At 45.0% G+C, this 22,354-nt stretch overlaps 1 protein-coding gene across 4 annotated transcripts in view; it reads right to left on the bottom strand.

Annotated features, from left to right (window-relative positions):
• The window catches only part of NEUROD6 (neuronal differentiation 6), a 32,096-nt gene extending 10,675 nt beyond the window's left edge, over window positions 1-21,421 (bottom strand). The window contains exons 1-2 of one of the 4 annotated variants that reach the window (XM_033930564.1): window positions 21,301-21,393; window positions 16,132-16,271 (exon numbers count right to left, since the gene is read on the bottom strand). The gene's annotated coding sequence lies outside the window, so the exon portion shown is untranslated. Of the gene's footprint in view, window positions 1-16,131; window positions 16,272-21,300 lie in introns of all 4 variants that reach the window. The other 3 variants (XM_033930561.1, XM_033930563.1, XM_033930562.1) reach the window with 3 other exon arrangements.
• Window positions 21,422-22,354: the final 933 nt, after the last annotated feature.

The following is a 22,354-nucleotide window of genomic DNA, read 5'->3' as shown; positions in this document are numbered from 1 at the left end:
AAACCAGCTCATGGGTCTAGCTTTTGGACCTGACCCAGCATCAGGGGCATGGTTCTCTCTTGGGGAGGGGCTTCCTAAGCTGCCTCCTCATCACCCTTCATGGGAGCCATGTCAACCCATATGTCCTCTTCTTCCTGCTTCACTCCTCCCCTTGCAGATGGTTCCTCTACTTCTTGGGCAATAGCCTCATCATGCTCCAGAGGGGAAGTGATGGCAGCCAATTGGTGCTCCTGCTGTTGCATTGTGATACAGCTGGGGTGCAGGGGTAGTGATGGGTGCAAGTGTGGAGGCTTGTTCTGGAAGCAGGGTGGAGGTCAATGAGATGACATGGGAGCAATCCCTGATATGGGAGAGCAGTTGGGATGTGAGGGTGTGATTGTTAGATGTGGGTTATGTCTTTGCGAGGACCTCATGGTAACTGTTATGAATTATAGTGGTGTGGGTGTTTACACATGAAGGTTGGAATGCTGGGGGGGAGGGGCAGATGGGAGACCACATGTAAACATAGGTAGGGATTCCCAGGGTTGGAGGGTGATGGGGGAGGTGTTTGGAGAACATGTGCTGTGGGCATTGAATGGGCTTCAGGTGTGTGGCTGGTAGGTATGTCTCCCAGAGTTGCAGCCTGGTGAGTGAGGCAGCCAGTGTTGTATGGTATGGGTGTGGGTTAGAAGTTGTGAGGGGGTATCTTTTGGAGGGGCCTGGAATGTGAAGGCCCTCTGTGACCTCTGGGTTCTCCTTTCTCCTCTCCTTCTTACTTGTCATGTGTATGGTGTTGAGGGTTAGGACAGAGGTGCAGTTATGGGGTGGGGGGTTCAAGACACACAGTTGATTTTAAAAGGAGTTAAATGCTTTACATTTTTGTACCAGCTGCTACAAGATTCTCTGGGTGAGTGTATGCCCCCCTCCCCTGAACACTACCAAGTTATCTCATTCTTTGGGGTTAAGGGGGTTACACGCACACTGGGGACAGGAGGGTGTGGCTCACTGGTTGAGCTGCTTCCTCTGCACCCAGAGGTTGTAAGATCAAATCACAGTGCTGGTCCTTGTGACTCTGGGCAAGTTACTTAGTCCTCCCCTTTCCCTGCACACCAATTCCATCAGTATCTGCCCCCTTTCTTTCCCTACAACCCAATTCCTTCTAGTATCCTTCCCCCTTATGTCTCTCTCCCCTTTCCCTGCACACCAATTCCATAAGCATCTGCTCCCTTTCTTTCCCTCCAACTCAAATCCGTCCAGTATCCTGCCCCCTTATGTCTCTCTCCCCTTTCCCTGCACACCAATTCCATCATCATCTGCCCCCTTTCTTTCCCTCCAACCCAATTCCCTCCAGTATTCTTCCCCCTTATGTCTCTCTCTCTCCTTTCCCTGCACATCAATTCCATCAGTATCTGCCCCCTTTCTTTCCCTCCAACCCAATTTCATCAAGTATCCTTCCCCCTTATGTCTCTCTCCCCTTTCCCTTCACACCAATTCCAGCATCTGCCCCCTTTTTCTCCCTCCATCACCCTTCCATACCACCTACCCCCTTTCTCTCCCTCCACCACCCTTCCATGCTCTTTTCTCTCTCCCTCCAAACCTACATCTATGGCCAGAAATATGCATAAATGTCGTCTTAGAGAATATCAATTAATGGCAAAGTAACCACAATTATTTGATAACCCATACTTTGGCCGCAGATGTACACATTGATGAAGTTTGGACAAAGTATGGACGGAGCACATAGCTATGCAAGGTCCCATGATTATGGCAGCTGCCCAGAAGTATGTGACGTCAGAGGGGGTGGACAGTCAGACATGGGGAGTTGCTGCAAGTTTCCTGTGATGACTGCGGCTGCCGGTCCACCCCTTCCGACGTCACTTACTTCTTCTGGAGCAGAGCTGGCAGCTGCAGTCATCGCGGGACCTTCATGTACTTCAGCGCAGCTGCCGACTCTGCTCCGGAGCAAGTACATCGGAGGGGGTGTATTGGCAATCACGCTGAGTTGCAGGTCCCCTGGCAGAGTAGGGCGGGAGATTCTGGACCCAGCCAGCTGTGCAACCCCCTAGTTCCACCCTCACCCCGCCCTTGGTACACACTGAGCCGGATTGCCAATTTTGGGGAAGGCCACAGCCCCTGTGCCGCCCCTTCCCTCCCCCCCCCCCCCCCCGTTCTGGTATGCGTACCGCGTGTTGAGAAACACTGGTTTAGAACATTCACTATATCAGCAGATTCTATTCTAGAATGCAACTGAAACTGAGAGTCCTGGCATGGACATCTCAGTTCTGACTTCTATGTCCTTTCTAATGTGGGGCTGCACCTGTGACTTGGCCCACAGGCACAACTGCCCTGCTAATTGCCAGCAGAATCTGCCTACTTTTACTGCTTCACACAGCGAGTGGTGAACGCCTGGAACTCTCTCCAGGAAGAGATGGTGGAGGAAACCACCATTCTAGGATTTAAGGGAAAATTGGACGCACATCTTCTTGCAGGACATATTGAGGGATACGAGTGAATAAAGTATTCACCAGGGTACACCTGGCTGAGCCTCCGCGTGTGCGGATCACCGGACTGGATGGACCCCAGGTCTGATCCGGTGCAGGCATTTCTTATGTTCTTATGTTCAATCAGAGCCTGTACAGATAGCACTAAATGTATAGTACTGTATGTTAAATGCTGCCACTGAAACCCTGCTATACATATGAGGGGGTGCTGAAAGTCATAAGCCCAACCAACCAACTTCCTAAATTCTGAGCGTTATTTTACCACTGTAGCTGAAAAAGAATGTTATCTTATTTTGTTAAGTGCTGATTTGCAGAAACAAAATTCTATATTATGACATTGTTTCAGATCATTGATTGAATCATATCAACACTATTCTCTTCTTGGTTGAGCTGAGAACTTTTCAGAACCCTCTCGTATTTTCATGTATGTTTCCACAGGAAGGGAACTTCACGGATGCTGATTACAACCCAAATAAGATGTGGAGTGTTTTCTGTGTCATATGCACCCTTTCAGAAGGTTATGGGTTTCAACATTATCCATGGCATCATTTTGTAAGTTCCATGTTTTTGTCTTACACATTTTTGATGCTTTTTTTTCCCCAACATGTCTTTATTAGACCTGTAGAGCAAAGTACAAGAAATTCACAAAATTACAGCTGGATTTCAGTCAGAAAAACAGAGCAGGTGTTACTAGTTTAGATGTCTGGGGGGGAGGGGGGGACATAGAAAAATCAATTTTACAATACACTTATATATACATCCCTGACATAAAAATTGCAGGAGGGATGCCCATTCCCTTCTCCCGGCAGGCCCGCCTCTTCAAAATGGTAGGCCTTCCCCTTTCCAGTGCATCTTGGGATGCATTGGGATGGCCCTAAGGCTCTGATTGACCCAGGCACTTAAGGCCACTCCCGCAGTTTCACAAGACCTTGGGAGCACACGGCAGTCATTTATGATCAAAGTTCTGCACAGAGCAGGAGCATAGAAAGATCGCTCCTGCTCCACTTCACTGCCAGACCACTAGGCTTTAAAAGTAAGGCATGGAGAGGTCTGAGAAACAGGGTGGTTTAGAGACTTATGAATAACCGAATTGACGTATCCTAAACCTGTAAATATGGAGCCCCCCTCCATATTTACAGGTTTAGGATACGTCAATTCGGTTATACTAATGTAACTCTGTATTAGTGCACCTTACAATTACATACCTGCAGTTACACTAGCCATAGACCTGGTGTAAATGCAGCCACCAAGCTTGCTAAACTACAATATTCTGTGAGCCCCACCATGTCCCATTTGTGCTCTGCTCCTGTGTATCCCCCTTGCATATATACACTAAAGACCAGATTCTATAAATGTAATTTATTTCTTGTATACCGCTACATCCATTAGGTTCTAAGCGGTTTTAAGAAAATATACATTTAAAATTGAAAGTAAGAAGTTAGAAAGGTGCTTAATAAATTCCCTTACTGTCCCGAAGGCTCACAATCTAACTAAAGCACCTGAAAGTTGATAAAGAAGTGAAAAATAAAGAAGAAGATTAATGTTAAACATTTTAACTAGACAGTATTGATCTGAATAGTACTTTGGTAGTGGAAGAGAGGAGAAAAAGGAATAGATGTAAAAGGGAGAACCGTTGGAAAATAGAATTTTGGAGAGAATTTAAATGAAGGAGATATAACATAATAAAGGCAGAATTAAAAACAATAGATAAGGTTAAAGAAATTCATAATATGATAAGAAAAATAAAGTAAAAATAAAAATAGTGTCTTTAAACACAGTTTCAGCGTCATTGATGAATTTGGAGCAAACAAGCGGTGTTGAAAGACTATGTGTGCCGGTGCCTTTGTTGCTAGGGTAAATAGGGTACTCCTGTCCTGTATTTACTGTGCCAACCTGCGGGACAGCGGGACACTAGGGCAGAAGTCCTCCGAATCTCGGGTAGGCAGGTGACGACTAGACCAACACTGCTAAAGTCCTGCATGCAGGATACAGGCGGAGGATGCAAATGCACTGCAACAGTCACAAGGCGCCGAGCTGTACACTGGCATCTCTGGGGCCGAGGTCAACATGGAGCTCCCTCTTTGCTGCTGTTATGCTCCCGCACCACCTGAACTCTGCAACCTCGGCGAGAAACCCTGGAGAAAGGTTGGGCAGATGGATGATGGGTCCTCGGGGCAAAAGTCTTCAGATCCCGGGCCGAGCAAGCGCCGAACAGGCCCATGCTGCCTGAAACCAGGTAAACAGGGACATGCTAAAGTGGCGAAGAGGACTGCTCCGACCATGGGCTTGATTCTCTTGCTCCGGTCTGATCTCCCAAACATTTTCTGATAGCTGACCCCGCAGGAATCCTTCTCCAGATCCTCCAACCGTAGGTCATCGACTGCAGCGCGGCATCTGCACTGCTCTCTCTCGGGAAGCCGCTCGCCCGAGATCAGCCATCTCCCCTTCAGTTTCCAACCAGGGGCAGATCGCAGCACACAGCCGTCGGTATACTGGGTCAAAGGGTCTAGTTCAGGACCTCCAGAACCCCAATTAAGTCCAAGTCCGGTCTCTCTCATACCACCAACACAAAGTCCTATGACCCATAAGTGCAGGGCCCCTCAAATTGTTGAGCTGGATCCAACGGCCAAACAACAAAATGGTAAATAATTTGAAAATAAGTATAAAACAAAGGAAAATAAATTGAGAAAAAGAAACTAAGGTCTAAGACAAAAGCAAAAATTAGAAATCAACAATAAAAATTATATAAAAAAGACAAAGAAAAATAAAAAATAAAAATAAATAGTGGGAGACAGAACAATAGATGTCTTAACTGTCCGCCATCTTGAAAAAATAAATAAATGGCACCAAATGTTATTCTATAAAGGCTCTTTGGGATGAGCACTCTTTATAGAATAGCATCGAGTACCAAAGTTGATGCTCAGCTTAGGGTGTAAATCCTGGCATGCAAATCTGGTGTAAATGCTGGCATGCAAATTGGGCACGGATCCCTGTTATTCTGTAACCCTGCCATGCATTTTTTGTGAACACCTTGACACATTCATGTCGCTCACATTACCACGCACCCTTTGAGCTGTAAGTGATCCAATGTAGGCATCCATTGGCACAGAATAGCACATAGCCAGATTGGCACCCAAAGCATAATTTGTGCCTATTAAGGGCTTGTTAGTGTCCATTAATTTGGGGTACCATTCTGAGATCCATGCCCAATTTTGGGCAACCTTTATAGAATCTGGGGGTATGCCTCTTAGACACACCGTTACAAAACAGAATTTACGGTAAATGCCCTGCTGTTATATTTGTGGGTAAGTGTCCAATATAGCTGTGTACCTGATTCTATTTTGCACTTTCATATACAAGAGGGGTGTGTAAATACAGGTGCCCAGTTGCAGAGTTGTCCTTCACAAGTTTGAAAAAGCAAATCATTTTGTGATCTCAGAATACAAAATTTTTTAAGTAAATACATAATAAATAAAATCTAGTGTTTAAGGTCATAGATCCCACTTACGGCCTCTTTCACAAAGCCGCACTAATGGTCCCGAAGCCCATAGAGATTTAAAGGGCTTCAGGGCTGTTGCCGTGCGACAGCCGCTAGTGCGGCTTTGTAAAAGAGGCTGTTAATCTCAGACTTTCAAGTCACTTTCTTGTCAGTAAACTCTGGTATGGTAACTTACACCTTATAATTTTTTTTCTCCTAAAATAATTAAAGAGAAAAAAAAAATTAGTGACATGCAAATATGATCTCACCATTGTGCATGATTCTCAATCTCATAGTTTCTGTGCATTTAAGAATGAGCTATGACCTTTTGATGTAATTGAAGCTTGAATGCTTGCATAATCTGCAAGCTCAGGTACTAGAAGAGTAAAATTAGCAAAAATTCAGATATGTTCTGAGCTGTAAGCAAGTCTGTGCATACAGAGAGTAAATTTAAAGCCACTATCTACACTGTCAGTCACAGAAATGGAATGGCTGTTGGGGTCTGTAACCCTAAAGGAAAGTAGAAGAAACCCTATCACCCTGTTATTAAAGGTATGCCTAGAGAATACATTTCAAAAAATGAAAATACATCTCTCTATATAATACCCTTATCGTTCAGATTGATCTTCTGTCTGTGCTGTTCCAGCTGTGACCACAAGGGGATACATTGAGCTAATATAAAACACTTCTATTCTGCAGAGGAGGTATAGTGCCAGGTATCCTATTTCCAATTGTTTGAAGTTAGTATATTTATTTATTCAATTTTCTATACTGTTCTCCCAGGGGAGCTCAGAATAGTTTACATGAATTTATTCAGGTACTCAAGCATTTTTCCCTGTCTGTGCTGGTGGGCTCACAATCTAATGTACCTAGGGCAATGCGAGAATTAAGTGACTTGCCCAGGGTCACAAGGATCAGTGTGGGTTTGAACCCACAACCTCAGAGTTCTGAGGCTGTTGCTTTAACCACTGCACCATACGCTCCCCCTTTGTGTTCACTAGTCCTGCATGCATCTAGCAGTAGGCCCATACCACCTTAGAGAAGCAAGTGTAAGCCATTCTTTACCATCATTATTTGGATTTGTTGCAATGACTGTGCCTAAATCAATATAAACCGGTGACTCCTAGGTGGTAGTATGGAGTTTGCTTTGAACTGCCATTGATTTGCTTGTGGTTTCTCTACAAACCAGTGTGTGTGTGTTGGGGGGGGGGGGCGGGTCATGTTAGTTTAGTTTGAACCAGTAGTTTTTGTCTTATGAAAAATCTACTTGAATAATAATTTGAGTCTTTGGTGAAGTGCATATGTTACAACAAAGGTTTTATACCCCCTTCTGTGCTGCTACAATTCAAAAAGTGTGCTAGGAAGCCGAGGACATTTTATTTTGATCTGCAAACAGAGGTGTGAAGGAGATGTAAGAGTCCCTAACCTAGCCATTCTCAACCCAGTCCTCAGGGCAAACCTAGTCCCATTGGGTTTTTAGGATATCCACAGTGAATATACATGAGATAGATTTACATGTATTGCCTCAATTGCATGTATAATCGAATCGAATGCCTCCAAGTTATTGTAAATGTGGCCTCATATGCCTCCGGCACTTACAAAGATACAACTACTGTATAACTTGTGCTAATTAGAGAATGACACGGTGACAAAATTCCCGTCCCTGCGGATAACGGCGGGAAATAATCCCACGTCATTTTCTAGAGTCTATTTCAGCCTCAGTCCTTCTACACCAGCATTCTTCAAAGCAAAGCTTGCGGGACAGTGGTGGTGGCCATTCATACTTTGATTCTTCCCTCTCTCCTTAAAGAATGATATGAAGATGGTTTCCCGCAGTTATCCGCGGGGACGGGAACGGTGATGAATTTTGTCACCGTGTCATTCTCTAGTGCTAATCTAAAACTACAGCCCCCCAGCCTAGATTGAATGTATCTTTATAACCCCCACTCCACCTCCCCAGTATACTGTGAATATACTCTGATGCTTTGCTCCTATATACTGTGAATGCACCTCCTGTCCCTTACTCCAGTATAATGTGAATGTACCCTTAATCCTATACTTCCAAAACACTGTGAATGTAACCCATTCTGGGCTCCTGGGTAGGACGGGCTGTAAAACGTAATAAATAAATCATGAATATTCATTCTGGATATCCTAAAAATCCGATGGGTCTAGAGAGGTGTGCCTCAAAGACTGGGGGGGGCTCCCCTAACCTAAGCTAAACCTAAGGGTGTTACAAACAAAACAATGGAAATATATTTCTCTGTTCCTACTGGGTTTACAATCTGTTTTTTGTACTTGTGGCTATAGAGGGTTAAGTGATTTGCCCAGGAACACAAGGAGCCACAGAGAGAACTGAACCTACTTCCCCAGGTTCTTAGCCCACTGTGCTAACCATGTCCATTAGGCTTCTTGGTATAAACTTTCTAGTGAGAGTTCTGTGTGCTGAAGTGTATCACAGAAAGGCAGTATATCAAATCTATAACCCTGACCCTGGATTTCCCGGTTCAGAGGGGTAACCCACTGTGATATTGAAGCTGGAAGCTCAATTAAGGGACTAGGTTTGCCTTTACTTAAGAAGAGACAGTGTTTAATCAACGCTGCACAACTATGGAAAAAAGACTACTTAACATTAACAGATTAATTATGCACAAATTTGAAGCACCTCTAAAACATTCTATAATGTATGGTGCCTAGCTCCCATGGCTTGTATCTCAAAAGGGGGTGTGGCCATCAGTGTGTCAGGGGGATTCCAAAAAGTTGCACATGGAATTACAGAATATTGCCTAACCATGCCTAATTTGGGTGCCGGCATTTACACCAGGTTTCAGAAGGCATAAGTCCAGTGCCCATAACTTAGGCATGGGATCCATGCTAAGCACTTTGCCCTTTATAGACTAGTGTTTAGCACAGAATTTTTTAAGGCCTAAATTTCAGTGTCATTTATTGACCTCCCTCTGTTGTGTACAAAGGGTGGCTGGTACAGATTAAAGGATAAAAGTGCAAGTCAAAACAAGAGGTTCTGAATATAATACAGGTGGAATGAAAGTTCTGTACAATTTATTAAATATAAAGGCCATCCCACCTACTAGGAGGAGAGTGTGGCACAGTGGTTAGAGTCTCAGCACCCTGATGTGGATTCAAACCCTGCACTGCTCCCTTGTCTCTGGGCAAGTCACTTAGGCCCAGATTCACTAAAGGTAGCGATTCAATCGCTGTTGGCCGATTTTGAAACAGCAATTGATTCACTACCTTTTTTGCATGCAAATGATTTGCACGGAGGGGTGCTCAGTCCCTCCTGCTCCATAGGGCCCCCCCCCCCCAGTCTTCAGGAGCAGGAGGAACTGCAAAGTCCTTCTACTCCTCTCCTCCACCAGGCCTGCGATGCAATGTGATGCACGGGGAGGGGCCTAAGGCCCTGATTGGCTCAGGCACCCCGGGCTCCTCCCTTGGGAGGGGTCAGAGGTACCTGAGCCAATCAGGGACTTCCTTAGGGCTGAGCCTAAGGAAGTCCCTGATTGTCCATTTGTTCAAGGGGGAGCTTCATAGGCCAAGGAGTGATGTACCGGCTGCACCCTCCTCTCCTCAGGCCTGGGTACAAGTCTGATCAACAGACAAGACTCTTGTTGCCACATCAAAGGCAGAAAAGACACAACTGTTATCATTTAACAGTAATCCATTTAAATCCTAAAGCAGATCCTGCAATTGTTTTTTAATCATTGAATTTAGTTGTCAGGTGTATAATATGTCTTAAGTTTTCACATATTGATGCTTGCATATTATAGATGCTGTTCCATATAGTTGTTACAACCTGTTTAAGGCTAGTCTCGAGCTTTTAGAGAATGACAAGAGGACACAGTTTGCCCCCATCCCCATAAGCTCTGTCCCTGTCCCTACCCCGTCCCTGTGGATTTTGTCCATGTCCCCACCCTGCAGTTATCCTGTCCCCATGTCATTCTCTACCACCTACCTCCTTAGAAACAAAGGACAAGCAAGGGGGCATACTTGATGAAGTAGGGAAGCCTCCAGGTTCAGTTATACACAGAAAATCAACATGGAGGTCATCAATCAGAGCCCAAAGCAAAGAATATGCACTCATGTCATAACCTGGATCCAAACAGTGGGGAAAAAAAAGGAGAAAGCTGCAAAATCTTTTCTGCAGAGAACTACCTTGGGTAATCTATTTAGAAAAAAAATATATAACCTCTTAGTAACTTTTGATTTTTTTTCAGTGCCAAGTATCCTATTTCTAGAAAGACCAGGAATGTTCACTGTCCACTCCTGATTTTTTTTTTTTTAAGTTGTATATTGCTTACTAAGTTGACTTTCTGCCTTATATGTTCAGTTTATTATACTTCTTAAGTGCTGGCACTAGATGTTTTTCTTTCCATATGTTTAATCCACCCTTTCAACCTTCTGTTCAGATATATTGCTGATGGCTTAAGTAAAGATTATTCTGATATATTACTGTGCGATCACATGAAAATGAAAGAAACATGGCCCTGGGATAAAAAGGGGAGAGAGAGAGAGTTCTGGATGATGGGGGAATTAATCCTCTGATTCAAGGTCTCCCAGCTTGGGTTGGTTCCACTTCTAGAACCTTCCTAGAATATTCAGGGGAGTGGGAAGGGAACTGCAATCACTGGGGAATTAAGCAGGCATCATGCCTTTATCTCTCCAGTGGACAGCTGCTTAATCGGAGCTCCATTCTGTAACCTGGATGTGACAAGTACCTAGTCTAAATACAGCCTCCGCACATGCTCGAAGGCCCTCCAGACACAGATCAGAGGTTGAAAAAGAAAGATGAGACTTTGTGAGGGCGGGGCTAGAGGCAGGACGGGGTGGAGATGGTGGTGAAATGGGGCGAGGATGGAGGCAGAACAAGGCAGGGCTGGGGATGTAACAGGGTAGGGCCATGTGTCTGGGTTTCTCCATGGAAAAATCTGGTAACCCTAACCATGACACTACCACTAGGAGTTCTGGCAGTCATTTTGGAGCCCCTCTTTGGGGAAGACTGAGGGGGAATTATAACTTCAAAGGGAGATTAGGGGGATTGGAGATATAGATGGGATGCCACCGTGGAACTTATTTTCATAGCAGCTGTACTACAGGATTGTACTGTATATTGCACACCTGCACTGTGCACCTCTTCTTAATGTGGTGGTACATGGTAATGACCTTGCAACCTTGCCCTGTCACACCGAATTTCTACCTCATTCTGTTGACGCAAGGATTATACACACTAAACATGCCAACCTTGAGTTGATATTTAATGTAGCCACACGGTAGCAACTAATGCTCACTTTTTCTTGCATTAATTGCTTACCACGCTAGTAAAAGAGCTGCTAGCTCTCACTGAGGGAATGCCTGACAAAAGTAAAACCTTTTTAGAAGATTCTAGTCAAATATCCAAGGGCACACACCATTCGAAAGTTGGAGCAAGCATGCTAGAGCCTGAGTTCTGATTTGGTGAGAGTCAAGACTGGAAGTAGTTTCTCACGTTCTTAGTTTGTCATCCAACTTGTTATTTTATTATATTTCTTACATTATATGGTATAAACCACTTTGATATACTATTAGGGGCAGTATATCAAGTCTGTAATAAATAATAAAAATAAACAATCACGTCTAGCTACCCAATGATAAAGGATAACTAAAAGATTTTGCTAGGGAGAGTCGACCAATGTGAATATGCTATTTGACGGGTAGAGATAAAGAAAGAGACTAGTATAATAAACCTGAAAAGAAATATGTAGGGGAGCCTGATACTTGTCTAGAGGGATACCGGAGGAGACTTTCATTGCTGCTCCTGAGCTTCCTGCAGCAGCGGTGCCTGTTTTGTTTTTTGCTCAATAGGCAGGCACTGAATGAGATGGACCCCTGATGTCATTGGGTCCGTCTCCAACTTCTTAAATTGAAGCCACTGCCATGGCTAACCCGGGAGCCTGATACTTGCCTAGAGGGATACTGTAGGAGACTTTCATTGCTGCTCCCGAGCTTCCTGCAGCAGCGGTGCCTGGGTTTTTTTTCTGCTCAACGGGCAGGCACTGAATGAGACGGACCCCTGACGTCATTGGGTCCATCTCTAACTTCTTAAATTGAAGCCGCTGCCTCAGTTGCAGCCACAGCTGCACGGCTGCAGGGCATGGCTGAAGGGGCGTGCCCAAAGGGGCACATTAAGTTTATTAGGATTTTAAATACCGCCTATCAAGGTTATCTAAGCGGTTTTACAATCAAGTACTCAAGCACGAGGAGCCACGAGGAGCCTGGGAGCTGGAATTCAAGTTTGTATCACTTACTTTATAATATTTGATAACTTGGAAATGGGGAAAAGAAAAATTAAACCTAAGAGCTCAACACCAGCCGTATCTGGCCCCATGGATAGGCATATAACACTATTAACTGAGAATCCTTCAGTAGTATCACTTAATATGAATTCCTCTATGTCAGGTGCTTCAATGAGTCCCCTCGAACGGACTCCTCCCCTTCATCCAATATCAAGTGATAGTGGGAATATAAATCCTACTATTTCCACCGAACAAGTGGTATCCTCCACTCAGACTAATAAGCTAGTTTATACAGAAATACCTAAATCACTTGATTTTTCAGGTGTAGTGGAGGAACATCCACTAACGGAGGAAGCACAAGATATTACCTTTAAAGACTTGTGGTTAGGTATTTCTAGAGTTGAAGGGTTTCTCAAGTCAACAATGAAACAAATGGTGGACTTTTCACAGTGTTTCTCATAAATTAGAAAATGTGGATTCCAATTTGAGTTGTTTGGACAAACGATTAAATGTGATGGAAGTTCAATGTAATACATTTCAAGCTGTCTCAGTATCTGCTGTTAAAGATTCTACAGTGATACATTCTAAAATGGAATCAATGGAAAATATGTATAGAGCGAGAAATCTCCACTTGGTCAATTTCCCAGTAACTCATTTATTATCACCTGAAATTTTGTTAAGGAAATTCTTTAAAGAAATACTGGGACTGCCCAATGCGGATAATTTTTCAATTAATAATTACTATTATATTCCTCAAAAAAAAAATTGAATCTGCCCAGGAGGTGGACCATTTGGTCACAACTGAAATTAATTTGACTGAATTTTTGGAAGATAGTCAGGATGTGATTCAGAGTCGGTCCACCCTGGTGATAACATGCATGAGTGAGATAGATAAGATGTTAATAATGAAACTTTATTTTAAAAATAGGTTAATGAAATTTTGTGAGGATTTGGTCAGAATTTTTCCAGATGTCTCTTGAGCTACTCAATTAAGGAGGAAAGAGTTTTTGAGGCTAAAAGTTAGAGTTTTGGCTATAGAGGCATCTTTTTACCTAAAATTTCCATGTAAATGTTTAGTTAAGTTACAAGACATTGAATATGTTTTTTGGGATCCCATTCAATTACAACAATTTTTAATTGCTCGAGAACAGAAATGAGTTATATTTTCCTTTAAGTTTCACTGCTGAGAAATAAGAAGAAAGAAGAGTAAGAATCCCTATAAAAGGAAGGAAGGAATGGTTTAAGATTCATGAGGGTAAATTGAGAATTATTTCCTTTATCTTTTCTTATAATTTGCTTGTGAAATAGTATTTTGTCTCCCCATTTATGTGGGCTTAAAAAGGAATTATGTATTGATTATGTGTATTTTTTTATGAGATCCTTTTTTTCCTTTGTATTATTGGATATTGTAATTATTCAAACCTATAATAAAAAAAAAAAAAGAAATACTGTAATCAGAATCTTAGATGAAAATGAAAGCCAGTGTTCCATTTGTAGTAAAGAGGTGGCATACTCAAACTTTTTCTTTCCTAGGAGTAATTTAACGTATCAATTCAGAATTAATTGAAAATGTCTTAGTTGGGTTGAAGGGAATCCCGATACAGAGAAATGCAAAAATTCAATTTTGCTATAACAAGAATCAAGACCAAAATACATAAAGGAGAGCTAAGACAGAATGAACAGATCAAATGCATTTCAGTGAGGAAAAAAATATTCCTGAATGGCAGATGAAATTTAAGGAAGATTATTACCACCGCCCCTCCCCCCCCAACACACTTTTATCAAGCTATGCTAAATGTTTTTAGCGTGTCAGTAAATGCTGCAATGCTCATAAAATTCCTACGAGTGTCGGAGCACTTACCTCACCAGCCTGTGCTAAAACCTTATAGCACAGCATGATAAAAGGGGCCATGAGTCTTTTAAAGGGACTTAAGAGAGAAAAAATGGGGGGGGGGGGAATGAAGAGCACCTTCAGAAAAATATGGCCTCACATTTGTCTGCATTTAACTGTAATTCATTTAGAATAAGCTCAGGCATAAATTATCTAGAAAACCAGGAGAGAAATCGTTTATCTAGACCAGTGTTTTTCAACCTTTTTTGGGCAAAGGCACACTTGTTTCATGAAAAAAATCACGAGGCACACCACCATTAGAAAATGTTAAAAAATTTAACTCTGTGCCTATATTGACTATATATAAAGTAATTCTCTTGAATAGGAATCAAATAAACACAAAGAAAGTATTTTATAATGCTGCCACCGCCAACAACACCGTTGGCGGCGGTGGCACTCAAGTGGCTAAAGAGCCGCAGTTTGCCGGCCTAGGGACAACACTGGAGGGTGGCCAGCTGTGCACCCCCTTGGGACGTAAACCCGGGGTGGGGCAGTCCACCCCCCCCCCACCCTGGTATGCCACTATCTGTACCTCACTCCCTCCCTATGACCAAAAATTCTCCTTTCTTCTATTCCCCGTGTACACAACCATCTCTTTCCCTCCCTTCCTCTCTCCAAAGTCCATGCCTTCTGTATCCAAACACTCATTCCCTCCCCCACCTCAGCATCTCTTTCCCTCCCTTCCTCTCTCCCAAGTCCATTTCTTCTGTGTCCAAAAACGCATTCCCTCCCCCACCTCAGCATCTCTTTCCCTCCCTTCCTCTCTCCCAAGTCCATTTCTTCTGTGTCCAAAAACGCATTCCCTCCCCCACCTCAGCATCTCTTTCCCTCCCTTCCTCTCTCCCAAGTCCATTTCTTCTGTGTCCAAAAACGCATTCCCTCCCCCACCTCAGCATCTCTTTCCCTCCCTTCCTCTCTCCCAAGTCCATGCCTTCTGTGTCCAAAAACCCATTCCCTCCCCCACCTCAGCATCTCTTTCCCTCCCTTCCTCTCTCCCAAGTTTATGCCTTGTGTCCAAAACGCACTCCCTCCCCCCTTTTGTGTTCCGTGTTTGCCTCCCAGCCCATCTTTGCAACTTTCTCAGCAAAACGAAGCTCAAGCCGCGAGGCTTGTCTTCTGCTTCCTGCCTGCCCTGCCGCACACAAATAGCCGAACGGAAGTATTCTCCGACGTCAGCGCTGACGTCGGAGGGCAGGCTTTGCTTAAGCCCTCCCTCCGACGTCAGCGCTGACATCGGGGAACGCTTGCGATCGGCTATATGTTAGCTGCAGGGCAGGCAGGAACAGAAGACGAGCCTCGCGGCTCAAGATGTATTGAATTCCGCGGGTCCCCCGTCCAGCTCTCTCCTGTCCACGTGGGGCGGACCGCCCCTCTCCCTAGACTGGTGGTACTGCCCTGATGGCGGCCCTGACCGTACGGCACACCAGGCAACATCTCGCGGCACACTAGTGTGCCGCGGAACAGCGGTTGAAAAACACTGATCTAGACAACCAGGAGAGAAAGAGAAAGAAGCGAGCATAGAGTTGAATATTGTCAGCACAGATTAAAACCACAGAACCTAGAAATGGTCAAGGGGAGCAAGATAAATATTGAATAGCTTAATGCAATGCAATCTTTATTTGTATACCGCCAATATCTCCATGATGTTCACAGCGGTTTACATGAGCTATGTTTAGAGATCTTACTAAGGGAGGGCCAGGATCGGGATGCACTCATAAAGATGTGTTAAGCATCTCTCCTGGACCTCTTAAGAGATTTTTTAGGCCTAAAATGGAAATTTGGGGGAACACTGGAGAATAGTAGTATGGGAGAAGAGAACTTCTGAGAGCACAGAACTCTTAATGTTCTCCTTTCAAAGTTGGATATAAACCAAAATAACAGAAATATGAAGATCAGAAAGATGCTGTAGAAGAATTGTATGATTGACCAGATGAAATTCAGTAGACAAGTCAAGTGAGATAAGCAAGACATTTTTTTTCCAGAATAAAGATTTACCTTGATAAAAATCCACAAGTCTGAGTAAGGCATACTTTGTGGAATGGTGTGCACAGACACCTGTTTGTCAGGAAACCAGTTACTTGGGTGGAAATCAATTTTTCAGTGATTTTCACCAGAAATGGCAGGTTGAAATGGGTCTGTAATTAGATATGGAGAACAAATCAGATTTTAGAGTCTTTCCGGCAAGGATGGATGATTGCCAATCATCTGCTATATAACCATTAATAAGACTGGAAGGAATCATGGAGAGAAGATACATTAAAAGGAAGAAAAGGATCAATGATAGAGGAGATCGGTTTCATGGAGGCTATGATTACCGTATTTTCACATAGATAACGCGCACCCGTGTAAAACGCGCACACGGGTATAGCGCGCAAAAAGCACACATTTATGTACAGAAATTTTTATATACCGCGCACACCCGTATACCGCGCATGCTGCCCGACTCTCCCGTCGCCGCCTGACTCTCCTTTCGCCCACCCCGACTCTCCTCTGGCCACCCCGACTCTCCTTTCGCCCGCCCGACTCTCCTCTCCCCCCTGAAGTCCTGTCCCCACCCTGAAAGCCTGATGCCCCCCCCGACGTCCGATTCACCCCCCCAGGACCGCTCGCACCCCCACCCCGAAGGACCGCTCGCAGGCACCCGCACCCCCACCCCGAAGGACCGCTCGCACGCACTCCCACCCGCACCCGCACCCCCACCCTGAAGGACCGCTCGCACCTCCACAGCCTCCCGGCCCCCCCATCATGTAGAAGCTCCTACCGGTGTCCTGCTGCTTCCTCTTAGCGGTCCCGACTCCCTGACACGATCGGGGCAAGAGGGAGCTCAAGCCCTCTTGCCCCAGCCAACCGCGGCACCCCCGACATGATCGGGGCAAGAGGGAGCTCAAGCCCTCTTGCCCCCCCCGACTCCCCGACACGATCGGGGCAAAAGGGAGCCCAAGCCCTCTTGCCCCGCGGACTCCCCAACTCCCTGACAATATCGGGCCAGGAGGGAGCCCAAGTCCTCCTGGCTCTTGCGACCCCCCCCCCCCCCCGCTAGTTGTTTGGGCCAGGAGGGAGCCCAAACCCTCCTGGCCACGGCGACCACCTACCCCCACCCCGCACTACATTACGGGCAGGAGGGATCCCAGGCCCTCCTGCCCTCGACGCAAACCCCCTCCCCCCAACGACCGCCCCCCCAAGAACCTCCGACCGCCCCCCCAGCCGACCCGCGACCCCCACGACACCCCCACCCCCCTTCCCCGTATCTTTGTATAGTTGGCCGGACAGACGGGAGCCAAACCCGCCTGTCCGGCAGGCAGCCAACGACGGAATGAGGCCGGATTGGCCCATCCGTCCCAAAGCTCCGCCTACTGGTGGGGCCTAAGGCGCCTGGGCCAATCAGAATAGGCCCGGGAGCCTTAGGTCCCTCCTGGGGGCGGGGCCTTGGGCACATGGTCGAGTTGAGCCCATGTGCCTCAGGCCCCTCCCCCAGGTGGGACCTAAGGCTCCCGGGCCTATTCTGATTGGCCCAGGCGCCTTAGGCCCCACCAGTAGGTGGAGCTTTGGGACGGATGGGCCAATCCGCCCTCATTCCGTCGTTGGCTGCCTGCCGGACAGGCGGGTTTGGCTCCCGTCTGTCCGGCCAACTATACAAAGGTACGGGGAAAGGGGTGGGGGTGTCATGGGAGTCGGCCAGGGGGGTCGCGGGTCGGCTGGGGGGGCGGTCGGAGGTTCTTGGGGGGGGCGGTCGTTGGGGGGAGGGGGGTTTGCGTCGAGGGCAGGAGGGCCTGGGATCCCTCCTGCCCGTAATGTAGTGCGGGGTGGGGGTAGGGGTGTCACCATGGCCAGGAGGGTTTGGGCTCCCTCCTGGCCCGAACAACTAGCGGGGGGGGGGGGTCGCCAGGGCCAGGAGGACTTGGGCTCCCTCCTGGCCCGATATTGTCGGGGAGTTGGTGAGTCGGCGGGGAAAGAGGGCTTGGGCTCCCTTTTGCCCCGATCGTGTCGGGGAGTCAGGGGGGCAAGAGGGCTTGAGCTCCCTCTTGCCCCGATCGTGTCGGGGGTGCCGCGGTTGGCTGGGGCAAGAGGGCTTGAGCTCCCTCTTGCCCCAATCGTGTCGGGACCGCCAAGAGGAAGCAGCAGGACACCGGTAGGAGCTTCTAAATGATAGGGGGGGGGGTTGGGAGGCTGTGTGGGTGCGAGCGGTCCTTCAGGGTGGGGGTGTGGGTGCGGGTGGGAGTGCGTGCGAGCGGTCCTTCGGGGTGGGGGTGCGGGTGCGTGCGAGCGGTCCTTCGGGGTGGGGGTGCGAGCGGTCCTGCGGGGGGGGTGTGAATCAGACGTGGGGGGGGAACTATGTAAAAAAATTTTTGTACAACGCGCTCACGCGTATAACGCGCAAGGGTGTGCGCGGTATGTAAAAACCACGTATAACGCGCGCGTTATATGCGAGAAAATACGGTATTCATGGAGTTAGTTTAGTGAGGGGATTAAAATGAGGAAAAGAGCTATAGAACGTAGATGGGGGACTAGCTGGGGGAGTTAAAGGAAAGACTGGAGACAAATGAACTGAAGAAGTATTGAGAGAAGGAAATGTAGAGCGCAACTTAGGGGGTCCTTTAACTAAGGCGAGCTAGCCGATTTAGCACACGCTAAATATTAGTACGCACTAACCACTAACGCGTCCATTATATTCTATGGACGTGTTAGCATTTAGCGTGCGCTAAATTGGCTAACGTGTAGAAGAAGGGGTTAGTGATTTATCAATGAAACTAATAGTGCAATTGGTCATTTTATGAAATGCTACTCAGTGCTACTCAAAGGATGATCACAGAGTTGGGTTATTCAGGACTACCAGGATCTTAAGTGGTAGTTGAGAGCTCTAAAGTATATCAAGAGTTTAGGGGACGATATCTGTGAAGAAGGAGGGAAATAAAAGCAAATTTGTGCAACATAAGAGACTTCCTACAACTACAGAGAATACAAAATTGTACAGTGTTTTTGTTGTTTTTTTCTTGTTGAATTAGCTTTTTTTCATTCCCTTTACTGTCTCTATGCTGTGAAGCTCTGACGCTGTTTTGATTAAAAAGTATCTTAAAAATAACAGCACAAATTGGCGAGTGCCATGTGAACAAAGTTTAATCTAGCTGAACATTTTCTCAGCTGGATTGAACTCATCTTCGACGCCAAAATAAGACTTTGTATAATGATAGCATAAAATAAACTACAACTTTAGTCAGACATATTAACACTCTAAGAGGAAGCAAAAGTGGTAAAGTGGTGATTATGGGTGATCACGTTCTCACAGTCTCCAGGCATTAATTTGTTCCAAATTTTCCAGTTCCAGAAGTGGCAATACTGAAATTAACACCTTTGGCTGTAGTAGAGCTATCCTAGCAAAATGAATACAGCTGAGTCCCAGGCTGTGAACTCCCAGATGCCAGCAAGAAAAACAGCTTCTTCTTGGCATGGACTATTTATTGATGAAGGAATGCACAGTTTATTATGTGTTCATTTCTGTGCAACAGCATGACAAGGGAACAGGCATTTTCCTTCTCTGATATAGCAGCTAAGAAACTAACTTTTTGTTTTCAACAATATAGCCACTAGACTTGTAATGTTACCATATGGCTCCAGAAAAAAGAGGACAGATTGATACATCCGGGTTTTACTTCCATTGAAAGCAATGGAAGTGAGGAGGACATGCTGAGACATCTTGGTTTTACTTCCCTTGAAAGCAGTGGATATCTCAATCTGTCCTCTTTTTTATGGAGCCATATGGTAACCCCAAGTCTAGAGAGACATGTAAAGTCAGTCATGACAGTGTATCATTGACTGCATAGGCTGCTAAGAAGGCAAAGGAATCTTTTATCTTACTATGAAACTTCTCCAAGACTACCAATTAGGAAGATGGTATACTTGCTTTGAGAAGTCATATCGAGGGTTACCATATGGCTCCAGAAAAAAAGAGGACGGATTGAGATATCCGGGTTTTACTTCCAACGAAAACAATGGAAATAAACCCGGATGTCTCAATCCGTCATCTTTTTTTTCTGGAGTCATATGGTAACCCCAGCCATATTTAACCATTGCTTCATTCTGTACACTGGTCAAGAGAAATTTAAAGGGCACCCATTGAAACATCTGTACCTTGGGGATTAGTCCTTATGCCCCTGCTTTTACTTACATACATTGTGACTGTGGAGGAGACAGGCAAATCACAAAGCAGTTTAAGAAACCCAGCCCTGTGTTTTTAAGAAAATCTCCCAATAAGATAGAGAAGAGATCCCCTCCTCCAAACCTTTCAGAGAGAGGTACTGAAAAGCTTAACTTTTCTGACTGCAGAGATTGTCCCATTTCAGCTGGGGCTAACCCTATTGAATGGAAAAGTAGGACTGTATTCAGAAAAGTGGAATGACTAAGTAATCTTGTGAATCTAAAGCAAAGCCTAGGCCAGTTAATTGTGCCCCATATTTTGAAGTTCCCCCTGGCAGTGAGCTTTACAGCTGGTTTTAAAAAACATCAGCTGATACGTGTAAGATGGAATAGGAGAAAGGAAACTGTCCTGGAGGAGCCTTTGGTGGCTGGATAACAAAAGGAGCAAACTCTGTTTTAGTTACAGTCTTCAAAAAAAGCTCTCTTGGCTCTTGGGGTGAATTCTAATGTGTGAAGTCAGAGAAGAAAGGAATTCAAAGGAATGGAGGGGAAAGGGTTATTTTAAGGCAGTCACAATATCCAGGGGAAGAGAGAAGTTTGAACTTGGAGAGTAAGTTTCTAAATTGTACCTGCTGAGGGATAGGAAAACTAAAGGGGGGGAAGGGAGATTCTGTCAGACTAAAATTACCAAAGACTGATAAAGCTAACATTGTTATAAAAAAGAGGAACTTTTGACTTGACATTTAGCAGAACTGTAACCTATCAGGTTTGTTGTTTTTTGTGCTTATGATTGTTTGAGCCTGGGATTTGTTTTGATGGAATTAGGAACTGCAAATTTAGGCAGTCCTGAAGAGAAGCCTGAGGTTTAAGGCTGGGCAGAGAGACCAACATGATGTACAATATTCAAAGGGCTGGTGAGTTTTGTTTGGAGATACTTTTATTGACTTTCTGTTGTTTGAAGGAGCTGATAGCCACAATAACAGAAGCAAATAAAACTACTTACGCTTTGTTCTAATGAACTTTATTAATTACCTTTTTTCTGGAGTATAATCTGATTGGTGTGAGACTGAGAAGGCATAATTGGTGCAGAAACAAACAGTTCCAGGAACTGATTCGCTGACACAGTTCACATATTCAACTTGCCTTCAACCACTTAAAAAAAAAAAAAAAAATCATGTATGCAGATTCTAATACCCTTACGACTACAAATAAAGCTTTTAGGGATGTACTTAAAAAAATATTATGTGTATTAAAGATTAATGTATGCTAATGATTACTTAGTAAACAATGGCAGATAAAGAGCTGAACGGTCCATCCAGTCTGCCCAATAGTTATTCTCATTAAAAATACATGATTAAATTAACTTGTCTCTTCTTTGGTATTTCTGGGCCATAGACCAAAGTCCACCTGGTATTGTCCTAGGTTCCAAATGCTGAAGTTGCTGTCTAAGCTCCCTCTAGCCTATCCAAACATCCCATTGTTTGCAGGATATCTACTGTAAAGTCTGGCCAGTAACGTCTTCATGTTCCCAGTTAGTGGAGTTCCCATTGATGCCCTCCCCAGCACATCTTACACCAAATCACAACATAAGGGACACAAACCGTACAAGTTTGTCCAATATCGGCCTTAGTTCTTTAATTTATATAATTTATTTGTTTTCTAAGTAAAGATCCTTTGTGTTTATCCCATGCTTCTTTTAAATTCCGTCACCGTTTTCCTCTCCACCATCTCCCTTGGGAGGGCATTCCAGCCATCCACCACTATTCCTAAGTCTTCCTCCCTGCAACCTCAAGTTATGCCCTCTAGTTTTACCATTTTCTCTTCTCTGGAAAAGATTTAGTTCTGTATTAATACTTTTCAAGTATTTAAATGTCTGTATCATATCTCCCCGGGCCCTCCTCTCTTCTAGAGTATACATGTTTAGGTCTTCCAGTCTCTTCTTGTACTTCTTTTGGTTCAAACCCCTTACCATTTTCATTGCCTTCCTCTGAACTGCTTCAAATATTTTTATATCCTTCACCTGATATGGCCTTCAAAAATGAACACAATACTCCAAGTGCGGCCTCACCAATGACCTATATAGGGG

The sequence above is a fragment of the Geotrypetes seraphini genome, chromosome 2 (genome assembly GCF_902459505.1).
Source record: "Geotrypetes seraphini chromosome 2, aGeoSer1.1, whole genome shotgun sequence".
NCBI classification, from domain to species: domain Eukaryota; kingdom Metazoa; phylum Chordata; class Amphibia; order Gymnophiona; family Dermophiidae; genus Geotrypetes; species Geotrypetes seraphini.
The sequence above is the reverse complement of the archived record's forward strand: the minus strand, read 5'-3'. Positions and strand labels throughout refer to the sequence as shown.